The sequence below is a fragment of the Lissotriton vulgaris genome, chromosome 8 (genome assembly GCF_964263255.1).
Source record: "Lissotriton vulgaris chromosome 8, aLisVul1.2, whole genome shotgun sequence".
NCBI lineage: Eukaryota > Metazoa > Chordata > Amphibia > Caudata > Salamandridae > Lissotriton > Lissotriton vulgaris.
In genome coordinates this window covers 1,012,786,004-1,012,802,991 of record NC_141696.1, presented here as the reverse complement: position 1 = coordinate 1,012,802,991, position 16,988 = coordinate 1,012,786,004, and the positions used below count along the sequence as shown (strand labels likewise).

Below are 16,988 nucleotides of genomic sequence, written 5' to 3'. Positions count from 1 at the left end.
ATGTGAAGTCATGTGACTTCTAAACAACACTTCTAATTGGTTCTTGGTAGTTTCTATTCTGGAATTTACACGCAGCACTCCACCCACTTCCATCACTTTCTTTTCTACTCTCAAGAGACAACAACGTCGAACATCTTCCCGAAGACTTCGGTACAATGGCTACCATTCCGCATTCATCTTCCGAATCTGATGAAAATGAGCGACCACCTTTGACAAGAAAAACGGAGGCCACGCTATTACCATCAGAAGTAATCAACACATCTTCCGGTGGACAACCTGTATCTCCATCGAGTGCTGAGATGGACTTGAGACCATATCTGGCGAACGTGCACATGAAATGCACGAACTGTGGAGAACTTCTTGTATAAGGAGAGCAAAGCTTTACTCTAATTAAACAAATAATTGAGAGTCATAAATGCTCCAAGAAAAGTTAAATTTCTTCACTTTATTTGGATAGTATGACATACTGAAAAATGTCGTCGCAACTTTAAGAAATTAAAAGCATCATAACACTTGTTTCCAAAAAAAAAAAAAAATGTTCTTTTCAGAACTAACTCTTTGTACCAAAACAAGCTTGAAGAGCATATTAGCTGATATTTTCTCGCCGCTTTCTTATAGTGCGCGACCGGGTGCGCGCACCCACCTATCGCGTTGAGACACGCATGTGCAGTCATGTGACTTTATAACAACACTTCCAATTGGTTCTTACTAGTTTCTATTCTGCAATTTACACGGAACACTCCACCCACTTCCCTAGAAAACCAGTTTATCGTAAAACTTTTAAAGCCTCCTCTTATGAAATATGCGACATCAATCACATAGCAGAGTACTAAATAGCACTATATACACTCCGTCCCTTAATTATAAGAGACTTATTGCTATGTAAAAGCAACTTTTGTTTTCCAAAATAATGTAAAATGCTGACCCTATTACATAATTTTATTTCACATATATGTTACTATTCTCCTTCGAGTGCTAACACCGTAGAAAATACCACCAATAGCGGTGATATTTTTTACACCGAGAACGGGCGATTTCTATCGCTTACAGTCCTTACAATTTTAAAGTTTTATTTCCTAAGTCTCTGATCTCCAACTGTGCAACGTAGCTCCCCTTTGTGTCGTAATAAGGTCCATAAACAAAAACTACAGGGCCAGCATAATAAACATACACAGAACCACAAAACGACAAGAGCCACCATGCTGATATATATCCTTAATATAATAAACCTCTGAGAATAAATACATATTTCCGTGGCACCCCATAACACAAATGTGGCGTCCTCTGACTCTGCTCCATTACCAAACACCGTAACTCCCCGCCCCCCTCACTTTTCACTAAACTCCGCACTCCACCCAAGCCGAACCCCCTATTACAAACCCCCAACCTACCCTCCATGCCCAAACCCACCATGAACCTCAAACCGCCCCTAGAAAACTTATAAGACACAGGATTACTAAAACTCAAAGAATACGCAACAGGCAGATAATGTAAATAGTACATAAAGGCACATATTTTTTCCAAAATACTATTTAAAAACATGTTCTATTTTTTATAAATCTATCATGCATCTGACCCTCTAGAACTGCTTTCAAAACGTGAACTATAAACCTCTACTTTTCTTTTTCAAACCATACACTTTCATCTGACCCTCTAGAACTGCTTTCAAAACATGAACTATAAACCTCTACTTTTCATTTTCAAACCATACACTTTCAATTACATTATTTTTTTTCCACAATTCATGTAATGTTACACACCTTTTCTAAAATACACCAGTCCGTATCATTTATAAGGATTTATTTTCAGTCTTCATCAGTAACACTTTCTTCACATATAATAGAAATCACTATAACTTTTTAAACGACAATGCTAACGCGGTAAAAATAACCCTTCATTTGCTTTCCTTTAAGAATGCACACTATGTACCCCACGCATGCGTTTCTTAATCTTTGTATTTGGCAGCGAATACCGACCTTGAATCGGAAGACATGAACAAGAGCGCCATTGTCACATTTAAAACTGAACGTTGCATCTGCTCACATACATTATGGCTGAGATACCCGCCACCCCCTCTCAACACAATCCCCAAGGATGGGAAACCGGAAACAGTTCTGAACTTTTGGAAGACGGGAGGGAGTGACCCTCCCGGCCGTATTTATTAAAATATGAAACAAAATTAAAACATTAAAATAACAGTTTCATATTATGTACAATTTCATTACCACATTGCGATGTTTGGCTAACCTTAACATATTCTCTAATACAAAGGTTCTCCTAGCCGAACTAACATCCTACAAAACATTTAACTTGAAATTTTGAAATTGTACATCCTAACGTTTAAGGGCCAACGGCAAGGTCGTAACCGGTGTCAAGATCCCTAAACCAGAAATATCCCCCTCACTTGTGAGGGGCGACCGCACAGAGGTGTACCTCGAGTGCAACTACCAATTTCCCTTGACTTGACGGGGGCCCCAATAAACTCGACGCCACTTAAAGGTCGTCCGAGGACTCGTGTGAGGTATCTAGAAGGTAGCGTAGACCCCCCCCCAAACCCCCACACAACTTACCGCATCTGCCGTCGCAGATGACCTGGCCCCGGGAAATTCTCCAGGAGGGGGCTGTAGCCCCTCCTACCCAGGAAGGGGCCTTGACCGCCTTTCCTTTCCTTTCGGCGGCCCATCCTTAGAAGGGACCGCCTACCCCGTTGACGGGCCAATGGCCACCTCCCTCGAGCGCTCCCATCCGTAATGGGTGACGCCCACTCATAGGGATCTTCCAATTAGTGCTCACCGATCATGACCTTACCGCCCGACCAAAATAAATACGACAGTTCTAAACTAAATGACTAATTACTTAAAAGACAGTTAAAAGCAACCACTTTATTAAAAGCATGCTACTGATCAATACTAGAGCAGGATTACTTTATTTGCAAAACATACCAACAATTGACCATTTCTTTATTGCATATTCACAGTTATCACGATAATAATCCGGCACCTGCAAACAAAAGAGTTACCACATCAAATTTTATTCAAACCACTTGCTGTCCTCAGGGGCTGGTGGGTGGGTCAAAATTGGCTCTTCGTTCCGTCTCGAGCTCACGTGCAGCGAGGTGGTGCAGCTTCAGAGCACAGGAACAAGAGGATGCTCCCTTGGCTTGTTGCTCCTTTTATCCGTCTTCAGGGCGGGCGTAAACCCGCCCCGGCCTGCCCCAAGGGCGTGGCCCGGCCGCGTCAGTGTCTAGGCCAGCCCACTCCAGGGCGGGAAAAGGCGCGCCCCGGCTACGCCGCTTCGGGCATACCAGCCGAGACTCACCTCCCGCCCAAGATGGCTTCCCGGGGGGATCGGGTACTCCACCATACGTTCGGGGGGACCGAATGGTCGCCCCTTTCCAATCTTTCACTAAGCTAACATTCACAGAAAACAGCATTGATGTAAAAAAAAATTGACCTTGCTTTACAAATCCCTCAAATCACTCCCTTATTTTTTAACGCATCCTCCAGTTCAAAAAAAGCTACTTTTTTAATAACCACTAAGCAATATATAAGTGACTAGACTCCTAGAAAATGTATCAAGTCATTCTGCTCCTCTCCACTGCATAGCCGGCGACCTAATTCTGTGGAGTTGCTATACAACCGGCAGTGCTGCGCCGTTTCCTGTACCATCTTGGGAAATTCAAAATGGATGTCCCTCCTGCCTTCGCAAACGAGCCGGCCACTTAGAACTATTTCGACAGAGAATGCTTCTATACTACGGCACCTTACCACTCTCAACTTTGAATACTTCATATCGATTATCATTTCGATATTCGTATTTCACCTGTGTGCAGCCTTAATTTCATTGCCTGAGCTGTGATTTCACGTGGGCCCTGGATTTATGTCTCTGCAATTTGGTACCTCCTGAACCGAATTACAATCACCTCATGAATACGTTACTTGATCATGAACAGCTTTGTTACAACGGAGGGTTTATGGCCTTTGCAGCGATACAAGGAGTTCTGGGTCATTGGAATATATTCGCAGCGGCGCAAGATTTCCTAACAGAGAGCTACATCGAAAACCCACCGAGCTGCCCTATGATGGTAAAAGACGCCCCAAGAATGACAGATCATGAATGCTCCTTTCATCTTCTCAATTGGATGGCTGACATGATTTCATGTTAGAGGCACTTGCTGCATACTTTGCCTACACAATGGACGGTTAACTCTTTCCTAACAGCGAGCTACATCGAAAACCCACCGAGCTGCCCTCTGATGGTAAAAGAGGCTCCGATTATAACAGATCATCAGTACTGCTTTACTCTTTTCCATTGGATAGCTGACATAATTTCAAATGATAAAACTGATTAGCTGTTACAAGCAGAAGCTACCTATTTTGCCTAAACAATGCTTCAATAACTCTCAAAAAAGCCATTGACGTCCTCATTTCCTTTTGGTAACGCACCGGTGGCGCAAGGCCTTCATAAATAAAGTCCTGAATGTTTTCTTTTCTCGACCTCACTTACTGATACTAGAACCTGCAAGCCAAATACGGCCCGTGAACTCTTTCTTAGTAGGTCGCGCACCGTAAAGACAGTTATACCACTGTTAACATTTTTTTTTACTGTTACTAAGCACCGACACAGTTCCGCTTTACTCAGAGTTAATCACTGCTCCCACGCTTCTACAGGCCAGACGCTATGTCGTATTTCTCTCCTTATCACCCTTTCATCTCCACAATAACAAACAGTTGTCCGCCAGCCACCAGAGAACAGACTCAGATGCAGAGGCACCAAAGAGTGAACCCATCACCAACTGCCATCTCCGGCTGTTTCCATGGTTACACCTCATTCTGCACCTTGCTGAAGGCAGAGGTCAAAAGTTCATGTCTCAACGTTCTACAGCAAACTAAGAACACTGTTTTCCCTCCAGAAACACCTTCCAATCCACAACTCTGTTACATGTCTTTGTTTTTTCACACCCAATAGTACTTTTCGTTTAACATAAACATTAACCTGTTCAATCTCCACTTGTTACAATCAACCAATCATTTTTATTTTTTAAACCACACCCAGCCTCTTCCTTTTTCTTTATTTAGAATTTCAACTTCTAACTACCATTCCACTTCCAGAACCGATCGGAGGACTACTACAAATCCCTTGAAAATGAAGGTCTGGCTAATAGGACACAGTTATATTCACTGGAGTGAAAAATATGCAGTAAGCAGACGAATTTGCAACCTCAGCTTACCAAATGTACACATAACATGGATTTCCAAAAGAGGATTGAAATGTCACCAATTGATTCCATTGGTGAAAACTTTTATGCATCTCCCAGAACCAGACCTTATAATTGTGCACTGTGGCGGGAAGGATCTAGGCACAATCACTGGGGTAGGTCTGGAAATGCTTCTAAAAGACACCTTTCGACAATTGATGACACTTTTTCCTCGATCTGCCTTGGTATATTCCAATATATGCCAAAGACAGAAATGGAATTGGTCCAATCACCATTGTGCACAATTTGAGAAAGCAAGGAGACATGTAAATAAATCTGTTTCTGCGTTCCTCAGAGATTATAGCATGGGTTCTATTTACCACAACAACTTGCGATACCACATGCAAGACGTCTATAGGAGAGACGGTGTTCATTTCACGAATGAGGGAAACAGAATCTTCCTCTGCAACATCAGACTCTGCATCGGTACTTACTTATAAATGCAGAAAACACTCAATTAACACAAGGGCTCTTTTCAGAGCCACCTTATATCTAAGCACTCAAACTTCTGATTTACCTCCATTTTCACACTCTTGTAAATAGGTGTGCGCGACCGGGTGCGCGCACCCCGTATTTTTTTTTCGGGGAAAAATTATATCTTTTTGCGTTTAAGGGCCTTACTGCACACCCCGAGAAAAGCTACACAGCAAGACAATCTCTACCTTCTCCCCTTTCCATGTTTCAACGCTTTGAAATGAACAATATATTTACTCGCAGTGACAAAATGGCGGACGAAACTTCCTGATTTCCTTCGAATCGAACGTTAACAGACGTCACGCAGCAAAAAAAAATTCCGCTCACGCGCAGCAGCTTGAGTGCGCGCACGCGTGCGCGCCTATAGATATATAATTGGCTTTAACTTTAATTTTCTCAACAACTACTGAACGGATTTACATCATTCCAAAAAAAGCGTAATCTGCGAACAAGACTCTACAGTTTTGGCAAATTTCTTATAAATTCATTCACCCGTTCGAACTGTAGCCGAGTCTAAAGGTCCTATGGAAAATAACATGGAGAAAACACGTTTTGGGACCCCCCTTATATCTCAGCCCCCACTTGACCAATCCCCCCCAAACTTTCAGGGAAGGAGCGCAGCGGACCTAGCCATCTTCTTTGAGAAATTCGCAAAGACTCATCCACCAGGGCTAAAGTTATTACAAATAGAATGTTGGGGATTTCCTATGGAAAACAATCCTAACTATAACTACCTACTGGCGACCGCCAGTAGGTAATATATATATATATATATATATATATATATATATATATATATATATTTTCAACAGGATGGTTCAGGTGGGGGGCTGCGTGGCGCTTCGTTTGGCTGTGCGTTACCTCCTCGGCAGAACCAAGCCGACATCTATTACAACACCATCCCCATCAGGAGACAAATGAGTCGCACAATAACCTCGCCTTCATTCATTTAATATTCGTGCAGAACAACAGACCCAGCATTGTTCCCAACATGTTTCGTTTCTCTTGAAACTTCTTCAAAGGTATGCCAAATTAGTCGTTGGTTTGCCACAGGTAAAGTTATCAATGTTTTTTCATTTCCGATGGTACCGCCCATTTAGGAATCACTTCCGTTTTGATGCTGCATTGTGGTACCTGTGGTTTGCCAGCGTTTGGTTTCAACTCTAACCCTCCAGTGGGTAGGTACGTACTAGTTCCGTTGTGGTCACAAACCTTTTCTTCTCTACTACGAACTTGAAATGCAGGTTCCCTCGCTGTCAGCCAAACTTTTATGACTGACTAAGGGCCAAAACCGGAGTCCAGTCTCCAGGAGCACCGCAGTCCCCAGTAACAATTTCAACAGGATGGTTCAGGTGCGGGGCTGCGTGGCGCTTCGTTTGGCTGTGCGTTACCTCCTCGGCAGAACCAAGCCGACATCTATTACAACACCATCCCCATCAGGAGACAAATGAGTCACACAATAACCTCGCCTTCATTCATTTAATATTCGTGCAGAACAACAGACCCAGCATTGTTCCCAACATGTTTCGTTTCTCTTGAAACTTCTTCAAAGGTATGCCAAATTAGTCGTTGGTTTGCCACAGGTAAAGTTATCAATGTTTTTTCACTTCCGATGGTACCGCCCATTTAGGAATCACTTCCGTTTTGATGCTGCATTGTGGTACCTGTGGTTTGCCAGCGTTTGGTTTCAACTCTAACCCTCCAGTGGGTAGGTACGTACTAGTTCCGTTGTGGTCACAAACCTTTTCTTCTCTACTACGAACTTGAAATGCAGGTTCCCTCGCTGTCAGCCAAACTTTTATGACTGACTAAGGGCCAAAACCGGAGTCCAGTCTCCAGGAGCACCGCAGTCCCCAGTAACAATTTCAACAGGATGGTTCAGGTGGGGGGCTGCGTGGCGCTTCGTTTGGCTGTGCGTTACCTCCTCGGCAGAACCAAGCCGACATCTATTACAACACCATCCCCATCAGGAGACAAATGAGTCGCACAATAACCTCGCCTTCATTCATTTATTATTCGTGCAGAACAACAGACCCAGCATTGTTCCCAACATGTTTCGTTTCTCTTGAAACTTCTTCAAAGGTATGCCAAATTAGTCGTTGGTTTGCCACAGGTAAAGTTATCAATGTTTTTTCACTTTCGATGGTACCGCCCATTTAGGAATCACTTCCGTTTTGATGCTGCATTGTGGTACCTGTGGTTTGCCAGCGTTTGGTTTCAACTCTAGCCCTCCAGTGGGTAGGTACGTACTAGTTCCGTTGTGGTCACAAACCTTTTCTTCTCTACTACGAACTTGAAATGCAGGTTCCCTCGCTGTCAGCCAAACTTTTATGACTGACTAAGGGCCAAAACCGGAGTCCAGTCTCCAGGAGCACCGCAGTCCCCAGTAACAATTTCAACAGGATGGTTCAGGTGCGGGGCTGCGTGGCACTTTGTTTGGCTGTGCGTTACCTCCTCGGCAGAACCAAGCCGACATCTATTACAACACCATCCCCATCAGGAGACAAATGAGTCGCACAATAACCTCACCTTCATTCATTTATTATTCATGCAGAACAACAGACCCAGCATTGTTCCCAACCTGTTTCGTTTCTCTTGAAACTTCTTCAAAGGTATGCCAAATTAGTCGTTGGTTTGCCACAGGTAAAGTTATCAATGTTTTTTCACTTCCAAAAGTACCGCCCATTTAGGAATCACTTCCGTTTTGATGCTGCATTGTGGTACCTGTGGTTTGCCAGCGTTTGGTTTCAACTCTAGCCCTCCAGTGGGTAGGTACGTACTAGTTCCGTTGTGGTCACAAACCTTTTCTTCTCTACTACGAACTTGAAATGCAGGTTCCCTCGCTGTCAGCCAAACTTTTATGACTGACTAAGGGCCAAAACCGGAGTCCAGTCTCCAGGAGCACCGTAATATGTGACATGATCAGCAGTGGATTGCGGGTGCACGATATATAGTTAGTGCAACTAACTATATATGCGAATTTCAATGGTTTTGTGCGAGTAAAATAAAGTTTTGTAAATGCTAATCCCTAACTATATATGGTCTATAACCTATGGTTTTTTCAGTGAATTTTCAAGGTTTTGTAAATGCTAATCCCTAACTATATATGGTCTATAACCTATGGTTTTTTTAGTGAATTTCAATGGTTTTTTAATAGCAAATATCAAAAGCTGTAAAATGTATTCTTATTCTAATTAAAAAATATATTTTATATTTTATTTTTTAAGTAAAGGACCCAGATGCATTTACAGTTTATCACTAACAATGTTCCAGGCTAATGTATTTTCCCGGGAAATTTACAACTGTCCTGAAAATAAAATATTCCTATTTCGAGAAAAAAGGGCGTTTCTTCGTCCCATGAGGGAGCCGTTGAGCAAAAGAGGCTCGGCCTGTTGTCTTAGTCGCTGATAGGCCTGAATATCGGATTCTTATCGATCACTTTATGTTGCAGGAGTGGAAAACACAACAACAGCCCTTGACCATTTATCTTTACAGCATTCCTGCGTATTATACCTTTTAACCGTCATGTAATCGGGCTGCTTTATATCACTTGCCTTTTACTGATTCGAAAAGAGTGGCTATTATTCAAAACTTTACCAATCTAGGTACTACTACCATGTTTTGTTTTAAAAACTTTTATTGTGAAAATGTCAGTATACAAATACGGGCCTATAACCACGTGGGCCGGCCACAGAGCAAACTGGAATCGTATATGATGAGGGGACATTCACACTGTAGAAGAACTTAACGGGCAGGCCATTAGGTTGCAAGAACTAAGGTGTCTAACAGTTGAGGAATCGGTGGACGTAAATTTTATAATTAAAGTACGATAGGGCCAGTTACAATAAAATTATCTAGATATACATTTGCGGGCAAGTACCATGGGTGACGTTAATTCGAACTTTCAATAGTACACTAATCAATAACACATCAGAACTTAATATCAATAGGGATGTCCAAATGTTCAATCAGTACTCGTCCCCGCCCACCATGTGCTTCAAAACTGCATACGTATCTCGTGATATCAAGGCTGGGCAACCAGTACACAACAAGGAGTTGCGAGTCCCAGTTATACCGGCGCCATTTTGGGCGAGGCCGGGCAGGTCCAGGATATAGTCAAAATGTCTCCACCAACCAGCGGTCGGACCAGAACCCCTTCAAAATAGGGGAGGGCAAGTTCTTCCCTACCTGGTCACGTTGGGGCTCCACCGGAACTGATCGAATTGGTAGTCTACAGTGTTCAGACTGAAGCTGGTGTCAGCATGAGAGCACCACCATCTCGTGGCTCCGTCGTGGCCATTCCGCAAGCAATCATGACAGCCGCTCCCCACCGGAAGCCTGCGGGAGTCGGGGGCCCCGGTGACTTTTGTAGAATCTTCAAGGCTGAGGGGACGATTTCAGGAATGGGGCCCATGTCCTAGCAGGCAAGCGTCCGAGTTCCAAGGTGTCCCAGGGCCATTTTAGTGGACCAGGCCCAAATCCGAAGAGCCGCCTGCCATTTTGAGAGTCCTGTGGCAGCCGCCTATCGCTGCACCGCAAGAGTGGGCGCAATTCAGCTGGATGGTGGGCGAGACGCTGTAGCCGCAAGAGCGGGCGCAACTCAGCTGGATGGCGGGTGAGGCACTGTGCCGCAAGAGCGGGCGCAACTCAGCTGGATGGCGGATATGGCACTGTGCCGCAAGAGCGGGCGCAACTCAGTTGGATGCTAAGGGGCGCCCCACTGCAGCTGCGAAGCCTCCACCTGGGGAGGCGGGGGAGGCCCGTTCGCGCCGCCTCCCCCCCGGGGCGCCCCACGCCGTCTTTCGGCGCAGCATTGTAGGATGGCCAGACCAGTGCGGCAACTTGCTGGACACCACCTCGGTGCCATTCGGATCTCAGCGCGTTGTGCTGCCTTCGGGCTATTCGCACAACGGTCCGCTACTGACGCCGCCACACAGGCCGACGGATTTTGTAGGCTTTTTATAGCCAAAAGCCGACTAAAAGACAGCCCAAAGCAGCCCATTGTTGCTACTCCGGGGAGGGAGGGGCAGGGACAGTGTCAAGCGGACAGTGAATGCTTTGAGATGGATGTTGCAGCAGGCTGCCATGTAAATAGTTGTTTAAAAAGTTTTTTTTTAACATGTTTACTTTGTTGGAGCGTTGTATATATTTATAAGTTATTAAAGTGTTATAATCCTACTACTTTGTTGGAGTGCTATATATTTGTAATGTGGCAACAAGCACAAAGATGTTACTGTATAACCAGAAAAAGACATAGTCCAATTGTGCGTGATCTAGTCCAATCTGGTGACGCCGATAGTGGGTATCAGCAGACTTTCATTTGTATAGGGTTTGTCGGTTATTGGGCAGGGTGGGTGGTAGGGCAGGCATGCTTAGGCAGCGAGGGCGGCGGAGCAAACTACCTCGTGGCCATCCCGACCGCGAGCTTGGCTCCTCCCCCTGGTTTCATACTTTTGCGCAGGGCTATTTCCTGGTGTTTCTTGTTTTAGCAGGGTCAGAAAGGATCCTATCAGTGGCCTACTGATTTTGTTCGATTCCTTTTGTTTTGCAATAATTTGCTAGGAAGGTACCGTGGCTAATCCTTATTTTATATATATATGTCCTCTTTATTAGGGGTGCCCTCCGGTGGGGCCGGACGAGCTACCTCTAATAAATGGTCCGGGTAGAACCAATTACCAATCAGTGGGGAGAAGATAGGCATTACAGATTACAAAAGGGGGGACAAGGGTCCGCACTACCTATCTTACAGTGAGAATGACCATTGCTCCGCCCCCCGACTGACACCCTCCTTTGCCTCAGCTTGGATCATCATTTGCTAAAGTGTTCGAAGACCCCACCGTGAGTATAACAACAACCGGGGCCTTACTGCACACCCTGAGAAAAACTACGCAGCAAGACAATCTCTACCTTCTCCCTTTTCCATGTTCCAACGCTTTTAAATGAACAATATATTTACTCGCAGTGACAAAATGGAGGTCAACACTTCCTGATTTCCTTCGAATCGAACGTTAACAGACGTCACGCAGGAAAAAAAAAATGCCGCTCACGCGCAGCTGCTGGAAGACATGTATCAACATATATGAGCCTCCTCAGCCACCCTCAGAAAACCTAGGGGGTCAGGATACATCTCCCGTGCCCCCTTATACCCATTTCCCACATTGTTTTTCATCCATCTTGTGATTTAATTAAAACGAAACACAAAATGGCGAACTCCCGTTACGCTACCGGTGAGCGACCCGGTTCGCGTACCGGGAAGCGCTTTTACCGCGAAAAATCGAAATTTTTTTTTTGCCCCACGGGACCCTTTAATAACACCAACATCATTCCTAGGGGGTCAAGAGGGGTCTACCTTGCCCCCTTTCATTAAATTCCCCCTTCGTTTTTCTCCTCCTCTTGACTCTCGATTCTACCAAGAGACAAGATGGCGGCCGGTCCGGACTATTTAGAATGTTGACAGACACCGGACCCCCCCTTGACGAACCCCCCCAAATTTTGAGGGGCTGCTCAGAAACAAAATGTGCCATTTTCCTGAAAATTTCAGCCAATTCCGTCCACAAACGCCAAAGTTATTAGACATAGAATTTTCAAAAATCCCATAGAGAAAAAATCCTAACTATATATACCTACTGGCGACCGCCAGTAGGTAATATATATATATATATATCTCCAACACACAGGTCAGTCCACAAGTTGAAATAGAGCACATTAGGAATTTGCATCCATTTCACCGCTTGCCAGCAGATGCAAAAACACTGGCATCTTTCAATAATCGTCTGCCTGACGCGTTTCAGGATCGTCTCATCCTTTCTTCAGAGGCATAGGTAGGGAGAGTATGGATCAGCTTATTTTCACGCACGAAGCAGCTGTTAACGGCGACTTTCTGGATATATATATATATATATATATATATATATATATATATATATATATATATATATTAATTACATACTGGTGTTCGTCAGTAGGTAGTTATAATTAGGACCTAGTTTCCATAGTAAATCCACAACATTCTATTTGGAATAAGTTTGGCGCTGGTGGACAAATCTTCGTGAATTTCTCCAACAAAATGTCCTGCTTGGTTCCGCTCCTTCCCTGAAAGTTTGGGGGTGAGTCATCAAGTGGGGGCCAAGAAAAAAGGGGGGTCCCAAAACGTGTTTTCACCATGCAATTTTCCATAGGGACCTTTAGCCAGGTCTACAGCCCGAACGGCTGAACGGAATTACACCAAATTTTGCAGAGGGGTAAAGTTTGGTTAGCAGATTGAGCTTTTTGTTAAATGGTGTAAATCCGTTCAGTAGTTTTGAAGAAAATCAAAAGTAAAATCATAGCGATATTTTCTATTTTCTATTCTATTATACTTGTGCTGACTTTTGTCCTTTAGCGTGCAGTACTATATTATTTTATAAAATGTATATTTGTTGAAATCATGTTTGAAAGTAGAATGGAAGCAAGTAAGCTGCTTTCTGTGATGAAAAACAATGCCGGCTCCTGCAGGAAGTGTGGAGCCGGCTGGGACCGTGGAGGCTTTGGGGCTCTTTCCACGGTCCACAACATTAGATTTGAGATTCGGGGGATGAGGGGGCATATTATCAAGGACCGGCGGTGTTAAAATTATCGCCATTTTATCGGCAGGAAACTGCCGATAAAACGGTGATAATAGGCTTGATAATACACCCTTGTTAATTCCCATAGAAGCCCATGTTATTGTGTTAACATGGGCTTCTATGGGAATTAAGAAGGGCGTATTATCAAGCGCATTATCGCTGTTTTATCTGGAGTTTCCTGCCGATTAAATGGTGATAATTTTAACACCGCCGGTCCGTGATAATGGTAAGTAGACATAATATCGAGTTTTTTATTTCGACTAGTCATAATATCGAGTTTTTAATTTCGACTAGACATAATATCGACTAGACATAATATAGACTACAAAAATATCGATTTTAAGGTAAGTTAATATTAATGTTTAATTTTTGTGTAATATAATTCTGTAGCGGGTTGTGGGTTTATAGGGGAATAGGGTGGGAAGTAATTTAAATAAAATTAATTAAATATGTTATTTAATTTATTGGTATTTATTTAGAATGAATTGTTAATTAATTATTAATTGGTAATTAATTTAAATATAATTGGTAATTAATTATAATTGATAAATATTTTAATTTTAGTAATTTATTTTCGGTAGTGGGTTGTGGGTTTATAGGAGATTAGGGTGGGAAGTAATTTAATAATAATTAATTAAATATGTTATTTAATTTATTGGTATTTATCTAGAATTAATAGTTTATTAATTATTTATTGGTATTTGATTACAATATAATTGGTAAAACATTTAAATGATTAAGTATTAAATATGTCAATTTAATTAATTTAATTTCTGTAGTGGGTTGTGTGTTTATAGAGGAATAGTTTTGGAAGTCATTTAATTGTAAGAGTATTATATTGTTTAAATAAATATATTGATTTTAATTTGTAAAAAATGTTTCCATTTTAAATTAATTGATTGTTAATAGGGAACTTATTAGTATTAGTAGGTAATTTACATAATTAAATAAATGTTATTTCTCAATTTAATAGATTATTTAATATATTCTACACAGTTCTAAAATAATGAAATTATTCTGTGATAGATTTTAATATTTATGTTATTTATATTTATATGTAAGTATTTACTTTCCATACTGTTACACTCACTGGAGTTGGAATAGTAATTTTAACCCCTACGCTATCCAACCCTTTCCCTACTGTTACACTCTCTGGACTTGGAATAGTACATTTTACCCCTACGCTATCCAACGCTTACCCTACTGTTACACTCTCTGGAGTTGGAATAGTAATTTAAACCCCTACGCTATCCAACGTTTTCCCTACAGTTACACTCTCTTGAGTTGGAATAGTAAATTTTACCCCTACGCTATCCAATGCTTTCCCTAAAGTTGCAATTATTGGAGTGGTAATCGTAATTTTTACCCTTACGCTATCCAACCCTTTCCCTACTGTTGCACTCTCTGGAATGGTAATAGTAATTTTTACCCCTACGCTATCCAACGCTTTCCCTACTGTTGCACCCTCTGGAGTTGGAATAGTAATTTTTACCCCTACGCTGTCCAACGCTTTCCCTACTGTTGCACTCACTGGAGTTGGAATAGTAATTTTAACCCCTATGCTATCTAAAGCTTTCCCTACTGTTACACTCTCTGGAGTTGGAATAGTAATTATTACCCTTACGCTATCCAACGCTTACCCTACTGTTACACTCACTGGAGTTGGAATAGTAATTTTTACCCCTACGATATCCAATGCTTACCCTACTGTTGCACTCACTGGAGTTGGAATAGTAATTTAAACCCCTACGCTATCCAATGCTTTCCCTACTGATGCACTCTCTGGAGTTGGAATAGTAACTTTTACTCCTACGCTATCCAACGCTTTCCCTACTGTTGCACTCACTGGAGTTAGAATAGTAATTTTAACCCCTACGCTATCCAAAGCTTTCCCTACTGTTACACTCTCTGGAGTTGGAATAGTAATTTTTACCCTTACGCTATCCGACACTTACCCTACTGTTACACTCACTGGAGTTGGAATAGTAATTTTTACCCCTACGCTATCCAATGTTTACCCTACTGTTGCACTCACTGGATTTGGAATAGTAATTTAAACCCTTACGCTATCCAACGCTTTCCCTACTGTTGCACTCACTGGAGTTGGAATAGTATTTTTACCCCTACGCTAACCAATGCTTACCCTACTGTTGCACTAACTGGAGTTGGAATAGTAATTTAAACCACTACGCTATCCAACGCTTTCCCTACTGTTACACTCTCTGGAGGTGGAATAGTAATTTTTACCCTTACGCTATCCAACGCTTACCCTAATCTTGCACTCACTGGAGATGTTACAGTACATTTAACCCTCTTGCTATTGTACGGTAAAAATATTGTATATGCTTTGTTAATATATATGTATTGAAAACATTTTTATTGTAAGTTACATTAATTATTTCTTAATTTTACGTTTATTTAAGTATTTTAAATATGTTTATATTAATTTAATTTAATGTTATATTACTTTTAAGGTACTTTTAACATATTTAAAAAAATCGATATTTTGACAGTCTATATTTTTTACACTCGATATTTTGGAGTCGATATTTTTGTACTTAGTTGTTTGAAGATAGGAAGTCGATATTCTGTCAGTCGATATTTTTACCTCGATATTTTGGCATCTCGATATTTTGTCAATCGATGTTCTGTCAGTGATCCGTGATAATATGCCCCGGGGTTCTTCGGGGATTATGAAAAATTTGTGATAAATGATATTTTTTATATGTTAGATTTATTGTACGCGTAACAAGCTTGAAATCTGTGCCAAGTGTAATTGTTGTCACCATGCTGTGAGCACACACCTTCCTGCATAAGTGTATGCTCATCACCGTTCCGCCAAGTAGCAGCATCTCGTAGTGCCGCCACGGACCTGCCTAGTCAGCAGTAGGCTCTTTCCACGACCTTGGCAGGCCGTTACATCTCCAGCCATTCACAGAACCAAATTTAGAAAGAGCCACCCGGAAACAATTCGCTTGCAGCAGTATTTAATTAAAGATGACAGCATGCCAGCACAGAAGTTTCAAAGAGGTAAAAACATCAAGTATTAAAAGCCAGACGCATTTCAAGTTGTGAGTCTTTTCATCAGTGGCTTATTTGGAAAGCAGGGGGAATTCGATTTCAGGCACCTCATGTTCTTATCGTTACTCCCCGCCCGGTTGGGCGTGGCCACACGGCATCCTGGGATACGTAGTCTGTGCCATAATCAACCCCAGTGGGTTCGCGTTCTCCCTGCCACAGTGCCCTTAAATAAATGGTAACCTTGCTTGAAATCTGTGCCAAGTGTAATTGTTGTCACCATGCTGTGAGCACACACCTTCCTGCATAAGTGTATGCTCATCACTGCTCCGCCAAGTAGCATGGCTTCTAATACTGGATGTTTTTACCTCTTTGAAACTTCTGTGCTGGCATGCTGTCATCTTTAATTAAATACTGCTCAAGCGAATATATATATATATATGTATAGTTTAAGTTATACATCAATGTTTTAAATGTACTTCTTTTCTTTTTTGTTTATTTTAAGTTATTTATATATTGTTTGCTAAAGTTCAAACATCTCACATCTTAACAATGTTTTAATTGATAAATTATTACATTATTTTAAGGTTTATTTTAAATAATACACAAATTCAAAGTTATTTTGCTTTTGTTTG

At 42.0% G+C, this 16,988-nt stretch overlaps 1 protein-coding gene across 1 annotated transcript in view; it reads right to left on the bottom strand.

The window, feature by feature from the left end:
* KLHL1 (kelch like family member 1) overlaps positions 1-16,988 on the bottom strand; it is a 1,646,193-nt gene that overhangs the window by 1,522,485 nt on the left and 106,720 nt on the right. The gene's annotated exons all lie outside the window — the stretch shown is intronic.